The sequence below is a fragment of the Pinus tabuliformis genome, chromosome 7 (assembly GCF_031772625.1).
Source record: "Pinus tabuliformis cultivar Carrire ecotype Pingquan chromosome 7, CPIR1, whole genome shotgun sequence".
Classification (NCBI taxonomy): Eukaryota; Viridiplantae; Streptophyta; class Pinopsida; order Pinales; family Pinaceae; genus Pinus; species Pinus tabuliformis.
Genome location: NC_142293.1, coordinates 30,451,671 through 30,472,055, shown reverse-complemented (window position 1 = coordinate 30,472,055; position 20,385 = coordinate 30,451,671). Strand labels below are relative to the sequence as shown.

Genomic DNA, 20,385 nt, shown 5'->3' with positions numbered 1-20,385 from the left:
GTATTGATTATCGATATGATGTAGACCAATTAATGATCTTAGGAGTTCTATTGAGATGAATGAGTCCTATAATGATGGATGAGTGCCCAACATGATTAACCAAGAAGCTTTGATAATATTTGCTAGATTGATACCCTAAAGCAATACATGTCCTTCTATTGTGTTATTGGTAGATACACCTAGGTTACATGCATATGTAAACACTTTTATTCCCCTAGTGTTAAAGAGAACTCCCCGCACTTACCAACCTAAATAAATAAAAATATTATAAAATTAAAGTTAACATAAATAAACACACCATAATTAAATACATATTATATTATATTTAAATAATCAAATTTATATTATATTATATTAATTTAAATTTATAATAAAAATTATATATACAAAATAAATTATTATTTTTTGTAGCATTATTCATAAGAGATTTTATCCTTGAATTTCATGGTTTACATTTTACATAATAATTAATAACAGGGTAATCACCAATTAAAATGACTATATATATATATATATATATATATATATATATATAGATATAGATATAGATATATTCCATAGACTTAATCCCAAGATTATGGGTTAACTGCTACACGTGAAAAATTGGTCCCCACAAGTCTTATGGTTTAATCCAAAAAAACTATATAGGCCTAAAAACTACTCTAAATGTGATTTCTTTAATTGAAAAACAATAAATTATTCCATTTACTTCAACAATAACCCATTTAAAATTAAAATATTTTTACACCGATAAGTTATTTAAATTCAAAGTGGATGAGCAAGAACTCCAAATCCGTGGCATTCATACATAACACAAAAAAACAAATGAGGTGGGCCTCCTACGATGACACTGAAAACTAAAATTGAATTGTCGTTTAGTTAGGATCACCAAATTGGATTGTCATTTAGTTAGGATCACCAATCCACTTATGGCCGACCAATTTCTATAAGTGGTTTTTATTACGCCGTAAGGCGTTCCCTCTGAGAAAGACATCCCTAAAATGTGACGTGTGCGATCTTGAGCCATTGATTCTGTGTGTTAGACGATTGGGGTGTTTTCTGCCGTTGATTTAATCTGTTTTTTTCATAGAAAAATATTATTTTTTCCACCAGCTAGAAGATAGAGAGGGAGGATCTGGCAATGGGCCATGAAAGGCCAGGCCTCCTGGCGATGAGACTCTTCGCAGTGCCTGAACCAAAACGTGTCTTCGCAGTGACAAAACGTGTCTTTCTTCTTGGTTTCGTGTCTTTCTTCCTGCCTGAGGGCCGCGTAGCCAGCACAGCCTTGTGCTGTTATATCACTATTTGTACTGTCTGCTTCACACATGAAACGTACAAACGCATACAGAAATGACGTTACTCTCACTATTTTTAAGAAATGCTGGCTGTGTTGGATTTAGTAATGTTACAGGAGAGCTTGAGATCATTAATATGACATTAGACATGGCTGGACGGAGGCCTAAATCAGCTTGCGTGCATAGAAGAGCAACCTCAATGCATCTTACGACTTCCTCCTGCTGCCATGTTTCCATTACTGTGGAATCAATCATATTCAGAAGACACCCTTGCTTCTGTAATCTCCATGCCTGCATCCCATCCAAGGTAAATCATCATTATTTTGATTTATCGCAATCCACTGTTATTCATACCAAAAAAAAAATCATGAATTGAAGTCTTACCCATTCTGATAGGCTTTGCATTTCTGGGGAAAAATTTATATCACTGTTTTTAATTCTCGTCACAATCACAAGGATTAACACTCCAAAGCTATACACATCAGCTTTCAGGGATAGTTGCCCCTGCATTGCATACTTTGGCGCCATGTAACCACTACATACTCCAATCAGAAACTCTTCAAATAAGTTGGGGGTGATTGTGGCACATGATTGCATAAATGTTAAGCTGTTTAACAAATTGATTAATTTCAAATAAATTGCATAGAGAAGAGAAGGGTAGAGCGAAATATTCTCACTATGTCCCTGCAACTCTTGTTTGGATGTGAGTCTCGTCTTCAGGAAAGAGTCTTGCTAGCCCAAAGTCTGCTATTTTAGGATTCAGCCTTTCATCAAGCAAAATGTTGTTTGCTTTAATGTCTCTATGAATTATTCGCAACTGTGAATCCTCATGAAGATAAAGAAGACCACGAGCTATTCCCATTATGATGTTATAGCGTTTTTTCCAATCAAGATGTCTCTTCTTCTCTGGATCTGTATTTGTATTCAAAGAATAGTAATTTTCAGAACCTTTTACATAATCAATCTCATTAATTACGCCGTAAGGCGTTCCCTCTGAGAAAGAAATCCCTAAAATGTGACGTGTGCGATCCTGAGCCATTGATTCTGTGTGTTAGACGATTGGGGTGTTTTCTGCCGTTGATTTAATCTATTTTTTTCATAGAAAAATATTATTTTTTCCACCAGCTGGAAGACAGAGAGGGAGGATCTGGCAATGGGCCATGAAAGGCCAGGCCTCCTGGCGATGAGACTCTTCGCAGTGCCTGAACCAAAACGTGTCTTCGCAGTGACGAAACGTGTCTTTCTTATTGGTTTCGTGTCTTTCTTCCTGCCTGAGGGCCGTGTAGCCAGCGCAGCCTTGTGTTGTTATATCACTATTTGTACTGTCTGCTTCACACATGAAACGTACAAACGCATACAGAAATGATGTTACTCTCACTATTTTTAAGAAATGCTGGCTGTGTTGGATTTAGTAATGTTACAGGAGAGCTTGAGATCATTAATATAACATTAGACATGGTTGGACGGAGGCCTGAATCAGCTTGCGTGCATAGAAGAGCAATCTCAATGCATCTTACGACTTCCTCCTGCTGCCATGTTTCCATTACTATGGAATCAATCATATTCAGAAGACACCCTTGCTTCTGTAATCTCCATGCCTGCATCCCATCCAAGGTAAATCATCATTATTCTGATTTATTGCAATCCACTGTTATTCATACCAAAAAAAAATCATGAATTGAAGTCTTACCCATTCTGATAGGCTTTTCATTTCTGGGGAAAAATTTATATCACTGTTTTTAATTCCTGTCACAATCTCAAGGATTAACACTCCAAAGCTATACACATCATCTTTCAGGGATAGTTGCCCCTGCATTGCATACTCTGGCGCCATGTAACCACTACATACTCCAATCAGAAACTCTTCAAATAAGTTGGGGGTGATTGTGGCACATGATTGCATAAATGTTAAGATGTTTAACAAATTGATTAATTTCAAATAAATTGCATAGAGAAGAGAAGGGTAGAGTGAAATACTCTCACTATGTCCCTGCAACTCTTGTTTGGATGTGAGTCTCATCTTCAGGAAAGAGTCTTGCTAGCCCAAAGTCTGCTATTTTAGGATTCAGCCTTTCATCAAGAAAAATGTTGTTTGCTTTAATGTCTCTATGAATTATTCACAACTGTGAATCCTCATGAAGATAAAGAAGACCACAAGCTATTCCCATTATGATGTTATAGCGTTTTTGCCAATCAAGATGTCTCTTCTTCTCTTGATCTGTATTTGTATTCAAAGAATAGTAATTTTCAAAACCTTTTACATAATCAATCTCATTAATTTATGAAAAATTGATCATCTTTCCCTCATACAGGAAACAAAATTCAAAATGACATACCAAACAGGAAGGTGTCAAGACTCTTGTTTCGCAAATACTCATAAACAAGCAACCATTCGGGACCCTCGGCACAACATCCGACCAGCTTTACCAGATTTCGGTGTTGAACATGGGTAACAAGCTTCACTTCATTCATAAACTCTCGTTTGCCCTGTCCAGACCTTACAGACAACTTCTTCACTGCTACTTGAGATCATTAATATAACATTAGACATGGTTGGACGGAGGCCTGAATCAGCTTGCGTGCATAGAAGAGCAACCTCAATGCATCTTACGACTTCCTCCTGCTGCCATGTTTCCATTACTGTGGAATCAATCATATTCAGAAGACACCCTTGCTTCTGTAATCTCCATGCCTGCATCCCATCCAAGGTAAATCATCATTATTCTGATTTATCGCAATCCATTGTTATTCATACCAAAAAAAAATCATGAATTGAAGTCTTACCCATTCTGATAGGCTTTGCATTTCTGGGGAAAAATTTATATCACTGTTTTTAATTCCCGTCACAATCTCAAGGATTAACACTCCAAAGCTATACACATCAGCTTTCAGGAATAGTAACCGCTACATACTCCAATCAGAAACTCTTCAAATAAGTTGTGGGTGATTGTGGCACATGATTGCATAAATGTTAAGATGTTTAACAAATTGATTAATTTCAAATAAATTGCATAGAGAAGAGAAGGGTAGAGTGAAATATTCTCACTATGTCCCTGCAACTCTTGTTTGGATGTGAGTCTCGTCTTCAGGAAAGAGTCTTGCTAGCCCAAAGTCTGCTATTTTAGGATTCAGCGTTTCGTCAAGCAAAATGTTGTTTGCTTTAATGTCTCTATGAATTATTCGCAACTGTGAATCCTCATGAAGATAAAGAAGACCACGAGCTATTCCCATTATGATGTTATAGTGTTTTTGCCAATCAAGATGTCTCTTCTTCTCTGGATCTGTATTTGTATTCAAAGAATAGTAATTTTCAAAACCTTTTACATAATCAATCTCATTAATTTATGAAAAATTGATCATCTTTCCCTCATACAGGAAACAAAATTCAAAATGACATACCAAACAGGAAGGTGTCAAGACTCTTGTTTGGCAAATACTCATAAACAAGCAACCTTTCGGGACCCTCGGCACAACATCCGAGCAGCTTTACCAGATTTCGGTGTTGAACATGGGTAACAAGCTTCACTTCATTCATAAACTCTCGTTTGCCCTGTCCAGACCTTACAGACAACTTCTTCACTGCTATTTCTTTTCCGTCTCTCGTTATTCCCTGGAAGAATCAGTCCATCAACAAACCATGGAAAAATCCTTGTTCCTGTTCCTCTATCTGGAAGATGATGTAAAGTGATAGTGTTAAACTTGCAAACAATAGTGGGTAGGTAAATACCTTGTATACAGGGCCAAAGCCTCCCTCTCCAAGCTTCATGTTTTCATGAAAATTATCTGTTGCTTCTGTGAGTGCTTCTAAGGTGAAAATAATTTGCTCGTGTTCGATTAGTGTCGATTCTGGATCAATAACATGTTTTTCTACATAGAAAAAGAAGAGGCAAATAAGAATCTAATTTCATTAGATAACATAAATATGAATGGGTTGTGTTAAAGAGATGCCTGGTTATAGATTCAATTTTATTTCTAGATGGTAGATTTAGAATATTTTGAAAATTATTCTTAAAATCTGCCATCAAGATAAGTTCAGAATAAGATAAACAAGAATAAGGTCAATTATTCTTAAAATCTGAGATAAATTCCGCTGATTCTACCTTCATTCTGCTGACATGTTACTGGGTTCCGTGAAAAGAAAGATTTCAGTCTGTTCCTCAGGGCAAACAAACAGACCATTAACGCTACTAAGACGCCTGCCACAATCCCCAGAGAATTTTCTGTAGAGCAAATCATGTAATGCATTGTACTGTTATTTACAGACATTGAAGTTACAATCAATTTCTATAATCCCCAAAAGCAAGGAAATCATAAAATTAGATGTGGCCATGAGGGATTACTTGACGTGGTGTGTGAAGCTCCATTCGCCTGAGTCACCTGAGTCATATGGGCAGAAGGGTTTGGCCGGGAGGAGTTAGAGAATGAAAGTGGACTAGCACTATTCCCAGCAGTACTAGTGTTAAAAGAAGGGTATATTTCATATCGAACCCTGCAGCTTCCCGATAGTGCCTGGGCTCCTCCATTCAGAGAACGACATCGGTGGAGGTTATTCGTTGGTAGTTGAAAGCAAGATCTGCAGTCCTTTCTGGATAAATCTCTCCAACATTGAACTAAACTGTAAACGGTACCATTGGCAGAACATGTAGCTGAGCCTTGAGTGAATCCCTTATTTGCATAATTGCAGGCCTCATCAGACACGTTGAAAATCATATTTGAAGTAGTGGTCTTGAAATTGTATAGATTACTTGTACTAATTTCAATTACCATAACCAGATAAGTCCCATTGGTGTCTAGCTTTGAAAAAAAGGCTAAAGTTCTCGTATCGCAGGAAGCAGCTTTCTAACCATACTCGAGCGCCGACGTCTTTTCCACAAAGTTGTATAACACTATCGTTTGCTTCTTGTGAACAGATTGAACAGTCTTGGCTAGATATGTTACCTTGACACTGGAGGAGGCCATAGATTCTGTTAGGAATTTTGCCATAGAAAGAAGTGTTGAACCTTGTTTGAGGTGCGTTCTTCATTAGATCACCCATTAACCTATTCAAATCGCTCGAAAAAGTACTTCCATTGGCATAAGTAGAGGCATTACCGCAGGCGTGTGAGCTAATCTGTGATGTAACAGAAGGAAAATTGGTGATGAATAGTAAACCAATGAAATGAAATAGAATAGCTGCCTGTTTGCTAGAATTAGCCAAGTTTAACAACATATACATATTGAACAAGAAGTTCAAACCAGTAGTTTTTTGTTGCAGTTGATGGGTCAAAATTCATTGTTTTTTCTAGGTTTTCAAGTCAGATATTAATGAATACTGGCCAGGGAAGAGTCATCAATGAAGATTTCAGAAATGTAAGAGTTACCTAAATATGCGTTGAGAAAAATGGTCTATGTGAAGCCCAATTGGTGTAGAATTTATGCCAATATTAAGCACGTACAAATCTTGTAGGTTGCATGGGCATAGATTCTCACTGATTTCATAGATTATTCTTTTCCCTTTGGCATTATTTGCCATTCACACAGTTTGCTTTGCTTTGTTTGGTTGTGTGTTGTTCATGAAATTGTGTTTTGCAGTCAGCAAAAGTCTTGAAAGTTGTCTATCAACTCGAAAAAATATCAAAAGCAAACTGTGACAGCATTCACAGAAATAAATAGCGAACAGATCATATATCCGACATTAATTTATCAAGAAATAAGATTCAGAACATATACAGTTTCCACAGAAATGGCAGTACTCTTCTATTACTTTGCTTCAAGGATAGGGCATAATTTCAGAGAATACCCCTAATGAAATCCATTGAATTAATATATGAATTTAGGGTATCATGGTTCAAAACAACATAATGTTCAAATGTGAATCCAATGAAATTATATAAGATTGCCTTGCTCCTTTCTTGCTAATTTTCCACCATTCCTTCAAATTTTTCAGTGGCATGTTTATTTCCCAAGTTAATGAAGCTGCCATATTACTCTGCAAATTGTTTTAGCAGATGTGGATAATTTAAGCCTTATGATTTGTAAGTCAAAGTTATTTTCACATAAAGAAATCGTTGTTGATATGGCACTGGTTGTCTTCCTTCCCTTTTGTTCTAATGTCTTCTCTCTCAATTTAACAGTCTTCCTTGATTGAAAGAGTTGTGGGTACATATGATCCCTGACGATCATTCAGTTCAATATTTGATGGCCTTGAAGCTCCTAAACCCAATTTCATGTTGTTCTTGCCTGTACAATAAAAATGGTCCCATACCAGTCACTATTTCTTTGACAACGACAGTGTAAACACAAGAAGTAGCATAGAGAAAATGTCTTAAATTCAAGATATTAAAAGGAATGAATGCAAGGTTTTAGAGACAATTCAGATCGATCCAAAGAAAGATGCAGGAAAATGTAATATTTTCAAAGGAAAATGGATCATGGCCCAAAAGGGCCTCTATACAGAGGCAAGACCTATCATATATTCAATGGATAGCTGCTCTGACATGGAATACTTGTAACAGAGATGGAAACCAAATGGTTGCACCCTGCCTTGTTTCAATTTTAACATCATTCTTAGAATTCGTAAGAATTTGTGCACAATTCTGCAGCACAACAATTATTCGATAGAATGCCTGAAAGAGATGTGGTGTCATGGACTAATCTTGTAAAGGGATATGGTCAGACTGAGTTGGAAAAGGTTATAAGATATTTTACAATCTTAAGCCCAATGCATGCCTTCTCATATAACAATCACATTGTCTAAGATAATTCAATTTGTCAGATAAATTTTGTATCTTTTGGGTGAATTATGTTAGGGCAGGTAGAATCTACCATGCATAGCTTCTCTTGAAATCTTATACACGCAGCCTTAAATAACTATGCTCTTCTGACACTGTTTTTGTGAATATCCTAGCAGAGGAACATTTGCACATCTTATCTTGATATAGATAGAGTTCCAGTGTTAAATATCTGCTAACTGATCTGATTGTAGGTTGCAGAGATTAAGGATCAAGATATAGTGTGTCGTGTCAAAAACAATGCAACTCTTGTTGGTCCATTGTTTAGAATGCGTGCCACTCAAGTTCATGTTGATCTTCTGACACTGAGTGATACAGATAAACACGTAAGTAATTGCAAGCATGGATATTACTATGTTAGTTGCCAATATAGTTATAATTTTTTTAGACAGAGGGTCCATGGTCATGATTGACTGGAATTGTTTTAATGCTGCAATTTCATTTTTAGCACATAGAACTACAATTGGGTAATGTTGAATGGTTTAGTTTTTTGTTGCAATTGATGGGTCAAAATTCACTGTTTTTTCTAGGTTTTCAAGTCAGATATTAATGAATACTGGCCAGGGAAGAGTCATCAATGAATATTTCGGAATGTTGAATGGTTTAGTTTTTTGTTGCAATTGATGGGTCAAAATTCACTGTTTTTTCTAGGTTTTCAAGTCAGATATTAATGAATACTGGCCACGGAAGAGTCATCAATGAATATTTCGAAAATGTAAGAGTTACCTAAATATGGGTTGAGAAAAATGTCTGTGTGAAGCCCAATTGGTGTAGAATTTATGCCAATATTAAGCACGTACAAATTTTGTAGGTTGCATAGGCATAGATTCTCACTGATTTTAGAGATTATTCTTTTCCCTTCGGCATTATTTGCCTTTCACACAGTTTGCTTTGCTTTGTTTAGTTGTGTGTTGGTCATGAAATTGTGTTTTGCAGTCAGCAAAAGTCTTGAAAGTTGTCTATCAACTGGAAAAAATATTAGAAGCAAACTGTGACAGCATTCAGAGAAATAAATAGCCATCAGATCATATATCCGACATCAACTTATCAAGAAAGAAGGTTCAGAACATATACATTTTCCACAGAAATGGCAGTACTCTTCTATTACTTTGCTTCAAGGATAGGGCATTGTTTAATGAAATCCATTGAATTAATATATGAATTTAGGGTATCATGGTTTAGAACAACATAATGTTCAAATGTGAAGCCAATGAAATTATATAAGATTACCCTGCTCCTTTCTTACTAATTTTCTCTTTATAAACTAGCCATTTGGAACTTTGATGTTACACATTCAAATTCTAGTATCATCCACCTGTTTAATTCTCACCTTGGGGCATTTGCAATATTTGACGACATAATGCCTTTAGAAGCACATAGTTTGTTTGACTACCTGTCCACTAGTTAGTTTGTCTATGCTCATTATGGTAAATTCGATCTTACACCTTGAACAGGATTTACTTGTAGTTTACTAAATCCAATGGCTGATTTTTTGGGTATCCGACACTTGATTAATTCTCACCTCGAGCAATCTTTGACAACATAATGGCCTCTAGAAGCTTATAGAATCCAATTTTTAACATATTTTCACTCTTTTTATCACTAGGAGTGCTTAATTCAAACAATGGTGAGACCATTTGGATGTTAGAAACCTAATGCTAATTTTCTATTTGTCCCTAACCTAATGAATATTAATATTGATGATAGCATATCTTTAAAATGAACATATTGAGTTAATTTCCCTTATATAAAGGTCTTCCTTATTTATTCATAATCTTTGAATTTCAATTACATCATTGTTCTCATCCTTTGTCAAATGTTCATCAAGCAATGTCAGAAGACAGTATTGGCATCCAACAAGGACCTTAGGATAAACCTTATAAACTGAAAGCATGCAGTCTGTAACTAACATGAAATCAAAGTGTCAAATAAATTAATTTGTGCATTTGCTAATTGTGGTAACCCTCGCTCTTCAAATATTAGATAGTTCAAGCTTTGATCTCATGAAATAAATGTAACCTTACAAATTGCAGGGCACTAGTCTATTTTTGTGCTAAAGTTTATTGTGCATCATGTGATTTGATTATGACAAGGTTTGTAATTTGATTTATTTCTGTTGTTTGTACTTTGAAGGTTATTGCATCTTGGGGAGTTCACAACAACATTGACTTTCTTTCTTTGTCTTATACACGACATGATGAAGACATTATACAAGTAAGAAATATGACATAAAATCTACATTCTTGCTCATGTTCTGAGCTTGTGATGTTACTTCTAGCAACTATGATGGATCTCACATAAAATTTTCTGTCAAGCTGTTTTTCTAGAAATAAGTTATAGCAACACCGTCCATGCTTTTCAACAGATTGTGCGCCAAGAGGGCATCCATGCCCTCTTCAGAGGAGTAACAACTAATATTATGTTAAGAGTAGTAAGGGCTGGAGTTCTTGCACTATATGATCAGCTTCAGTGACTAGTTCTGAGTAAGTCAAACAAGTCAATATTGATATGTAGCGGATGCATGGACAGTGTTTGACAAAATGCTTGAACGGGATGTGGTGTCATGGAATACTATGATTGTTGGATATACTAAAAATGGGTATTGTCAGGAGGCATTAAGGCTTTATGGCTGGATGCAATGGACAGCTATAGAGGCGGATCATGTTACCTTTTCCAGTGTACTTGGTGCGTGTGCCGGCCTAGAAGCTCCGAGGTAAGGAAACGAGGTGCATGGCCATGTAATTAGAAATGGGTTTGACCTAGAGGACCCCATAGGGAATGCTCTTCTTACTATGTTATGAATGTCCTAGCTTCTATGCATGTTTATGATTCCCTACATTAGTGTTCCTTGGCCTTGATTTATAGTATATTGGAAAAGGTTATGAGATATTTTACAATCTTAAGCCCAATGCACGCCTTCTCATGTAACAATCACATTGTCCAAGATAATTCAGTTTGTCAGATAAATTTTGTATCTTTTGGGTGAATTATGGTAGGGCAGTTAGAACCTGCCATGCATATCTTCTCTTGAAATCTTCTACACGTAACCTTAAATAATTATGCACGAAATACCATCTATATCAATGAAATATGATCACATGACGTGTCACCATTGGCATACCACCCAACAACACTGCATTATGCAAATTTCTAGCAATACTATACTCAATGTAACCCCTATTCGACATTTTTTGTAAAATTATGGCCGATATGAAGAAATGAATCAGGTAGAAATTCAATATGTCTTATGAAAATGTCACTAACTATCCAGGTATGTTTTTGCTATGTATGCACCCTAGATTACACCGATGCTATGTATGCACCCTAGATTAGACATCAAATATTTTACTAATCCCCTCTGCTTTTGCATTTTTCCATTTTTCTCTATCAAACATATGCTTGTCACAAAAGGCAAGTAATTGCTTATGCTTGTAGTCACACTATTTTTTATGAGACGATTTGCAATTAGCATTACAATAATCAGTGCAAGAACAGAGTCCATTCGAGAAACAATGGAAACAATTTGCATCTCTCACAACAATTCCCTTCCCGGTGATCATCAGAATGAGCTTTGTGGCATTGTGGCAATGCCCTCAAACGCGAAGGTTCTTGGTAATATGAATAGATGATCTAGCCATTTGTTGATGATAAAAAATAAACACCGATAAAGAAACAAAATTGCATAAAAATTTGACTTCTTTCTTCTATGTTGTTGTTTCTTATGTCCTTTGCATAAAATTTTGACTTCCTTCTTCTATGTTGTTGTTTTTTATATCATTGCCTTACGGCGTTTCCTTTGCAACATGTGGTGCAAATGCTAGTTTATAGTTTTTTTATGAGATTTTAATTAATAATTTAAGCGAAACAAAACTTCATATAAATCAATTGATTTATATTCCATAGGTTATTAAAACTTTAATGTGTACCTTTTTGTAGTATTAGTAGACTGTTAAATTTTTTTCTAGCTAACTTATAATTAAACTAATTGACTTTTTTTATTATACAATTTTAATAATTAAATAAATAAGATTATTGCAATATTATTTACTTTTATGAAAAATCACATGGGCAAGGTACACAAAGTGATATGCAAAATAATGTATGTATAACAATGAGATGTGCAAAATAATGATGTGTAACAATGTGATGCCCATGCTTAGAATTTTTTTTGGATAAAATTTTTTATTCACATATGTTTAGATTAATTATTCTTTCAAATTTATATAAGATATATAATTGTTATTTTAATTTTTTATAAAAATATATTTTGAAATTAATCTTTATTAAAGTTGTTTAATTTGGTAGAACAAAAATTCTATTATCTACAGGAAAGTGTGGGAACGGGGGGTGATTGGGCGAACAGGAGAAGCTAGGGTTGGAGTTGAAGATAGGGTTTTGGATTCAGGGTACCATGGCGGAGAGTGCAAGGGGGAGTGTTGCTCCCTCCTACAGCCGAGCAGTCTCAGGAGGGAGTCAGGACGCGGGAAAGAAACATTTCAAAAAACAAATGGACAAGATCTCAGAAACATGAAGTCAAGGGACATATAAAAGAAGCGAAAATCAAGATCAGGAAGGGAATCAACAGGAAACGAGAAAAGAAAAGGGGAATGGAGGCAATGGTGAAAGACCGGCTTCCAATAAGACCACTGGACTCTGCAAGCCCAAGTCAGGCATTATTCCACGGGTCGTATTGAGCAACCCAACGATACAAGCTCATAGAGATCATATGACGGAGCATGCAACCATATGTCAGTTCATGAGGTTATGGCCAACGGAGAGGGCGTTACATGTCTGGATAAGGATCCATTGGAAGCCAAAGGGAGAAATACATTTACATCTGGGTTCTAAGGACTTTTTCACAATAGTGTTCACAAGCCTAGAGGACAAAGATAGAGTGTTTGAAGGGGGGCCCTATTTCTATGCTGCAACAGGGCTCTACATGCAGTCATGGATGATGAACTTTGTCCCAGAACGTGAAACATTCACATCAGTACCGGTTTGGATCAGACTATATTCCCTTCCTCTGGATTATTGGCTGCCAGAATCTTTGAAAGCCATATGCAACAAGCTGGGACATTTTCTAAAGATCTCAGAGGCAACTCTGAAAGGAAGATATACCTCCTTTCCCTGAATATGTGTGGAAATGGATCTATCTGGAGCCCTTCCAGAAGCGATCATTTTATAAGTATATTATGAAGAATGGGTGCAAACAGTGGACTATGAGCACATACCATTTAGATGTCGCAAATGCCATGAACATGGGCATTTATACAGAGACTGCCCCACAATCAATAAGGAAGATAACCAGAAAACCACTCTGGAGAGAGATCACAAGGGTTTCACCAAAGTCGGAAGTAAAGGAAAAGGGGGTAAGCGTCCATTCAAGAAGGCAAATGAAGATAGACATACAAGACAAAACAGCTTCAACATCCTAGAGGAAGAAGAGGGGAATAAGGAGACAATCCAGGACATGGAGAATGCAACAAAGGAACAGGATAAGGTAGCTGACATGGAGGATATCACAATAGACAATCAACAAAAGGATGATCTACCAAGCCTGATGGAGATCAGTAGGGACCAGGAAATGACTCCAAGTGAAGTAGGAACAGAGGACCATGAGTTACAGGAGATCCTGGATAGGGAAAATCTGGATCTAGAGAAATTTCTGGAACAAGGAAAAAACATACGGGTGGACTCCCTGCCAAAAGAGGACTATGATAGAGTACAACAGCTCTTTCTCTAGAGGTCACAAGCAAAGGGAGCTGGAGTCAAAAGAAATCATGAAAGGGAGGAGCCAAGCGGGGTCAAGATGATGGAGAATTCTCAGGAACAATCTCCAAAGAACCCGGGTAGGAAAAGAGGAAGAAAGAGACAGAATGAACTGCTGAACAAATGTGGAAAACTATTGATTGACTCAAGTAAGATGAAATATCTTACCAGTTATTCCTTTACTAACCTTTCTTAATGAAGTTCACAATCTGGAACATTAGGGAATAGGGAATAGGAGGAAACAAAGAAATCTTAGTAACAGAATGAAAGAAGAAAAACCAGACATGGTTTTCATTTAGGAGACAAAATGTTCGATGGAAAATATAAGAGATATTCATAATAAGTGGTTATTTAATTACGAGTATTTAGAGGTTAAGGCAAATCACTCGGCAGGGGGGATTCTCACTTTGTGGGACCGACAGAAATTTGGAATTATGGATGCTGAAGCATCCAAGAACTATCTTTCCCTGATATGTCAACCTGTAGGGGACAAGGAGATATACATGATTACAAATGTTATGGACCTCAAAAGCAAGCAGAAAAAATCAAGCTTCTCACCTTCCTGGAGGAACTAAGAGTGAGACATCCCATTTTTCCCTGGATCGTTGCAGGAGATTTCAATATGATAAGATCTCTTTCGGAAAAAAAGGAGGTACTAGACAGCTAGGCAGCGACTCCATGGCCTTCCAGAACTTCATTATGAACATGAGGCTAGTGGACACTGAAACAATTAATGGAACCTTCACTTGGAACAAAAAAAGGGGAGGGGCTCATCAAGTTGCTTCCAAACTTGATAGGTTCATGATTTCAGAGGACCTCTTTCTCTCAGGACCTGCCATGACAGCCTCCATTCTTCCCTTTGGAGGATCAGATCATTGGCCTGTACAACTGGAAGCTACCTTTATGGGCACTCTGAGAAATAGACCTTTTAGGTTTGAAAATTCCTGGCTCTCACACCCTAATTTCACTAATAATGTTGATAAATGGTGGAGAGAGGAGTTGAATATTCAGAGCACAAAAATGTATATGCTCCAGCAGAAACTTAAGCATATCAAATCCTGTCTTAAAGTTTGGAACAAAAATGAATTTGGAGACATCTTCAAAGCCAAAAGAGAAACTGAACTGAAGCTCCAGGAGATCAATCAAAGAAGCATCACATATGGCTTCACCAAAGAGCAACAAAAATTAACTAACTCTCTACAAGAAGAATGGGAGGATCGATGCTTATAGGAAGAAATTTTCTGGAGGTAGAAATCAAGGATACAATGGATCAAAGAGGGAGAAAGAAACACAAAATTATTCCACAAAACCACTATGGCTCACAGGGCACACAACAGAATCACAAAAATCAAAGATTCTCAAGGCATTGAGTTTGTTTCTCACAATTATATGGAATTGGTCCTTGTGCAACACTTTTGAAAAATTGCAAAGGATCCATTGGAGGACATATCTAGGTTCATTGATCATTTCACTCAATATATCCCTCAGCTAGTTACCAGAGAGGACAACCATAATCTCAACGGGCCAGTATTGGAAGAGGAGGTGAGTGAAGTGATTAATGAAATGTAGAGTGGAAAAGCACCAGGCCCAGATGGATTCAATGTAGACTTCTTCAAACCCTGTTGGGAAACTGTCAAACATGACATCCTCAAGGTTGTGGAAGACTTAAGAAGATCCAAAAAAGCTTTGAAGGCTCTGAGTGCATCATTCATAGCTCTGATTCCAAAGCAGGAAAATGCCATGACTCCAGATGGTTTTCGGCCCATAGCCTTATGTAATGTGGTGTATAAAATTGTCTCCAAAGTTATAGCCAATCGTCTCAAACCTCTTCTACCATCTCTCATATCGGAGGAGCAAACAGGCTATGTGGAGGGAAGACAAATCCTCAACAATATAATCCAAGCTCATGAGGTAGTACACTCTCTCAAAAACAACAAACAAGCTGGTATGATCATTCAGTTGGACCTCGTGAAAGCCTATGACAAATTGAGCTGGGCTTACATAAGAACAATTCTAAAAGCCTATGGTTTTGATCAGAATTGGATAAGATGGGTCATGGCTTTAGTTACCTCAACTAGTTTTTCCATACTGCTTAATGGAGCTCCATCAAGGACCTTCACTCCCTCTAGAGGACTCAGACAAGGAGACCCACTTTCACCGTTCCTGTTCGTCCTCATGATGGAAGGGCTAGGTATAGCGATTAAAATGGCAAATGCTGAAGGAAGAATTTAGGGTATCAAACTCACTGTGGACGGAGAGGCAAACACTCATCAAAAATTTGTCGATGACACAATGTTGCAAGGCATACCTATAGTCAGGGAGGCTAGGGCAATCAAAAGCATCTTAAATGACTTTTTTATGGCAGCAGGCACTGAGGTAAGCCTTCACAAGTGCAAATTTTTTTTCTTTAACATTAATATTGCTATTTAGAGAAATATTACCAGAATTCTTGGATTTCAAAGAGAACAACCACCTTCCAAATATCTTGGCATTCCCCTTACTGACAAACTGCTAAGCAAGAAAGTGTGGGAAACAATTTTAAATAAACTTCAGGACAAGATCAGAAAATGGAAATGTAGATCACTAAATCTGGTAAGGCGCCTTATCCTCTCACAAGCGGTCTTGCAGGCCATTCCAATTTTTATGTTTTCAGCTCTTTCGGCTCCTCAAGGTATTAAGCAGCAAATAAGAAGCATACAGAGGGACCTTCTATGGGGCAAAGGGGAAGAGAAAAAGAAGTGGGCTTTAGTAGCCTGGGACAAGCTTTTCAAGCCCAAGAGCCATGGTGGATTGGGGCTTCATGATCCTGAGACCCTCAGCAGAGTCTCGGGAGCCCAGCTTTGGTGGAGATGGATTAAGGAACCGAATGCCCCCTAGGCTAAGCTTTGGAAACAAAAATATGCCAAGCATTGGCAAGAGAAGGATCACATTAGAATGTCAGGGCAAATCAGGGGCTCCCATATTTGGAACCTTGCCTGGGATAATAAAAACATTGTTCAGCACCATTGTTTTTTGGGAAATTCAAGCAGGGGATCTTGCTCGATTTTGGGAGGACAATTGGCAACAAGAACCCGACCTTAATAGGGATGAATTTTCAAATCTCAAAAGTGACACAGACAGCAAAGGTATGGTTCTGGTAAAAGACTTCTAGGATCAAGGAAGGAATAATGGAAAATGGAGGGAGTGGAAGGATCTTGGATATAGTGATGAAAACCAGCTGAAGACCAAGGCAAAAGCCCTCACCCAAGAGCTAGAGCATAGAAGGATTCTTGTCTCTTCTGCAACAGATCAATTAATATGGGATAAGAAAACTGAAGGCAACTTTAACCTCAAAGAGGTTAAACAGGAAGTCACAGGATTTAACTGTGTGAATCCTGACCAGATCTGGAAGAAACTTTGGCAAAGTCTGCATTGGCTGAAGATAAAGCTTTTCATCTGGCTAGTGCATCAAAGGAAGATCTTAACTTGGGAGAATCTCCTCAAGAAAGGCTTCATTGGTCCTTCCAGGTGCTACCTTTGTGGCGCTCATGAGGAGACGATTGAACACCTTCTCAACCTCTGTCCTTTCACTTCAAAGGTGTGGGACTAGGTGGCTACTATTTTTAGACAAACTGATAGGGATAGTCTCAGCATATCCAACACTCTAAAGAACTGGAGGAAGAAATTCTCAGGGAATGAGATAGTTAATAAAGCCTGGATTCTGGTTCCAGGTTTTATCATCTGGAATGTGTGGAAAGAACGCAACAGTCGAATCTTCAAAAACAAATCAAACAGGCCCCAACATATAATTGAGAAAATTCTAAGGCAGCTCAAAGACACAGTAAGAAGCTTGCTGAGGACCCTTCCTAAAGATCCTCCCCTGCCCCATGAGGAGAGAATTTTACTTCACTTGGGTCTCCAGTCTATCAATCCTTGGGAATAATGAAGGTAGCGAGCCTTATAAACAAGTGTGCTACCATTTGGAAGCCTCCTCCTTATGGTTTCTTAAAGGTTAACATTGATGGAGCAGCTAAGGGCAACCCAGGTTTAGCAAGGTTTGGGGGTGCCATAAGAGACGATTAGGGACAAATACAGATAATCTTCCATGGCCACTTGGGGAAGGCCACAAACAACATGGCTGAGCTCATGGCATTAGAGAAATTGTTGGAAATCCTGGTGAATTTAAGTTTACATAAGGTTATAATTGAAGTGGATTCAAAATTAATTATTAGAGCTGCTAAGAAAATTAGCAATGGAACCTCTCTAGATAAAGTATTAAAGCACTAGAAGCTCTTGCAGGTTTTTTACCGCATCTATTCTCACTTGCGAACCCTTAAAACTATCAGATTTGCTCATGTGAAAAGGAAGGCTAACATGTTAGCAGAATGTTTGGCGAATGAAGAAGTCACAAATAGGGAGAGGGATTCTAGGTATGCCTGGGATTCGCTTCCCCCAGGTAAATTGCGAGAGGACTGTCTTTGTCAAGCCACCCAGGATATGGAACAATGGACCAACAGGTTGGATCAAAGGGACCTTGAAGACCAGTGGGAGGTGGGAGAACTCCACACAATATAACGCCTTGGTTCAGTTTTTTCTGAAGTCCGGATTCCCTTTGTTTGAATGATGAAAGGTTTGACTTGTACAGCTCCGCAGGATGGGGTAGCCCTTGACATTGGGCTTAGGTGGTGGTTGACAGAGAATCCAGGTGAACGGGATTGGCTCAAGTACTGCCTTCTGGATGGAATTAAGGGTCAACACGTGGCGAAAGGACATGTTTGGTTTTTCTGCAGGTCAACCGGTCCAATACCGCAAGCGGTATATCGGGCGAGGTCTGAATGGTTTCCAGTTTTTCTGTGTTTGGCTCCGATTCCACTCTTTGAGCGACGCATGGCGGAGTAAGGTGAGAGAGTACCACCCCCATCTGGCAGTTAACTCACGCGCTTCTCACCCTTCCGATATCCACGATGACCATTGGATCTTTGTCTGTGGATCAACGGTGGTGATTGTTTATGCGTTTTGGTCGGAACCGAAATATGTTTAGAGTGTTATGATTTTAACTTCCGTCGGGTTCGCTTGTCAGTTTTCCAGTTGGCTTGTGGTGGGACCTCTTGTGAACCCACGACAAGTTATGGGCTTGCCCTCCATGGTTTTCTAGGCTCATTTGATGCACGGTAGCACTGCCAGATGACCTTGTGCTCTGTTTGGCGGTTCTCCCCGGATTTCTGGTTTAGGTTTCTCTTAGTTTTGGGTGATTGGTTTGGTTTGGCCTGCTCGGCTGACTGTTGAATACTCGCAGAGCGGGTGTGGCTCCTTGTAAATTATGTATATTTGGCTAAGTTTAATAGAAGGTCCTACTCTTACCTGATAAAAAAAAAGTTGTTTAATTTTGAAGAAATTTATTTGAGTTAGATTTATTATTCTTTCACATTTATATAAGATATATAATTGTTATTTTAATTTTTTTTTATAAAAAATATATTTTGAAGTTAATTTTTATTAAAATTGTTTAATTTTGTAGAAATTTATTCAAGTGGTTAAAATTTGGTGAGGAAAAAGTCACTTTTTTTTTTTAATTAATTTAAAATTGGATTTCATTTTTAATAAATTGAATTAATTTACCATTCGATAAAATTCCTAAAAACATTGCTTCACTTTGCATATATTTTGGATCGTGATAAAACATACACATATCTGAAATTTCTAACTAATTCTTTTTTAATTTTGTGATGAACAATGCTTTTACATAAATAATAATATTTATTTTTTCAATTTTAAAAATACATCAATTAAAAAAATAAATTATTAATATTATTTTAAATGTTTTTTAAAATCATGACATTCACATTTTATCATGACATTAACATTTTATATTTGCGAAGTAGAATGCGGGATTAGGGATCTTCCGGATAATATCAAGGACACTATTAGGCAGGATTGTGTTGTCTTCCTTAAAAAGGCTAAGCCCCCTCGGAAGAACCTCAGCAATGAGGAATTCTCTGCCCTGAAATCCTTAAATCAGAACGAAGATATTGTCGTTCTGAAGGCTGATAAAGGAGGGGCTATGGTTATCCTTAACAAGGATGATTACCGTAAGAAGATGTTAGATCATCTTCACAATAGTGGCAGTTATAAAAAACTGCCCAAGAACCCTCTAAAGAAGATTTCTAGGACAGTGGCTCTCGCCATCAAGTCTAGTAGCTCGGTGAGTTCCCTGTGCCACAAACTCATTGAGAGTAGTCCCATTACTCCTAGGATCTATGGGTTACCTAAGATCCACAAGGAAGGGGCCCCTCTGAGGCCTATCGTCAACACCATTGGTGGTCCAACCTACCTTCTTGCTAAGTTCCTTGCTCTCAAACTTAAGCCCCTTGTCGGCCGCACTGAGTCCTTCGTTAAAGACTCTGCTTCCTTCATTAAGGAGCTTAAGGATATTAGGCTGGACCCTGAGGACATTCTTGTCAGCTTTGATGTGGTCTCTCTTTATACTTGCATCCCTATAAAGGAGGCCTTGGAAGTGATCTATCGCCTAACAGATCCCGATACCGCGCATCTGGTTGAGATCTGTCTCACTT

The 20,385-nt window shown here is 37.7% G+C and overlaps 3 pseudogenes; all 3 read right to left on the bottom strand.

Annotated features, from left to right (window-relative positions):
- Window positions 1–1,319: 1,319 nt before the first annotated feature.
- On the bottom strand, window positions 1,320–1,823 carry LOC149244956 (cysteine-rich receptor-like protein kinase 6 pseudogene; annotated as a pseudogene).
- Window positions 1,824–1,971: 148 nt separating this feature from the next.
- On the bottom strand, window positions 1,972–3,925 carry LOC149244955 (cysteine-rich receptor-like protein kinase 44; annotated as a pseudogene).
- Window positions 3,926–3,943: 18 nt separating this feature from the next.
- Window positions 3,944–5,659, bottom strand: LOC149244954 (cysteine-rich receptor-like protein kinase 43; annotated as a pseudogene).
- Window positions 5,660–20,385: the final 14,726 nt, after the last annotated feature.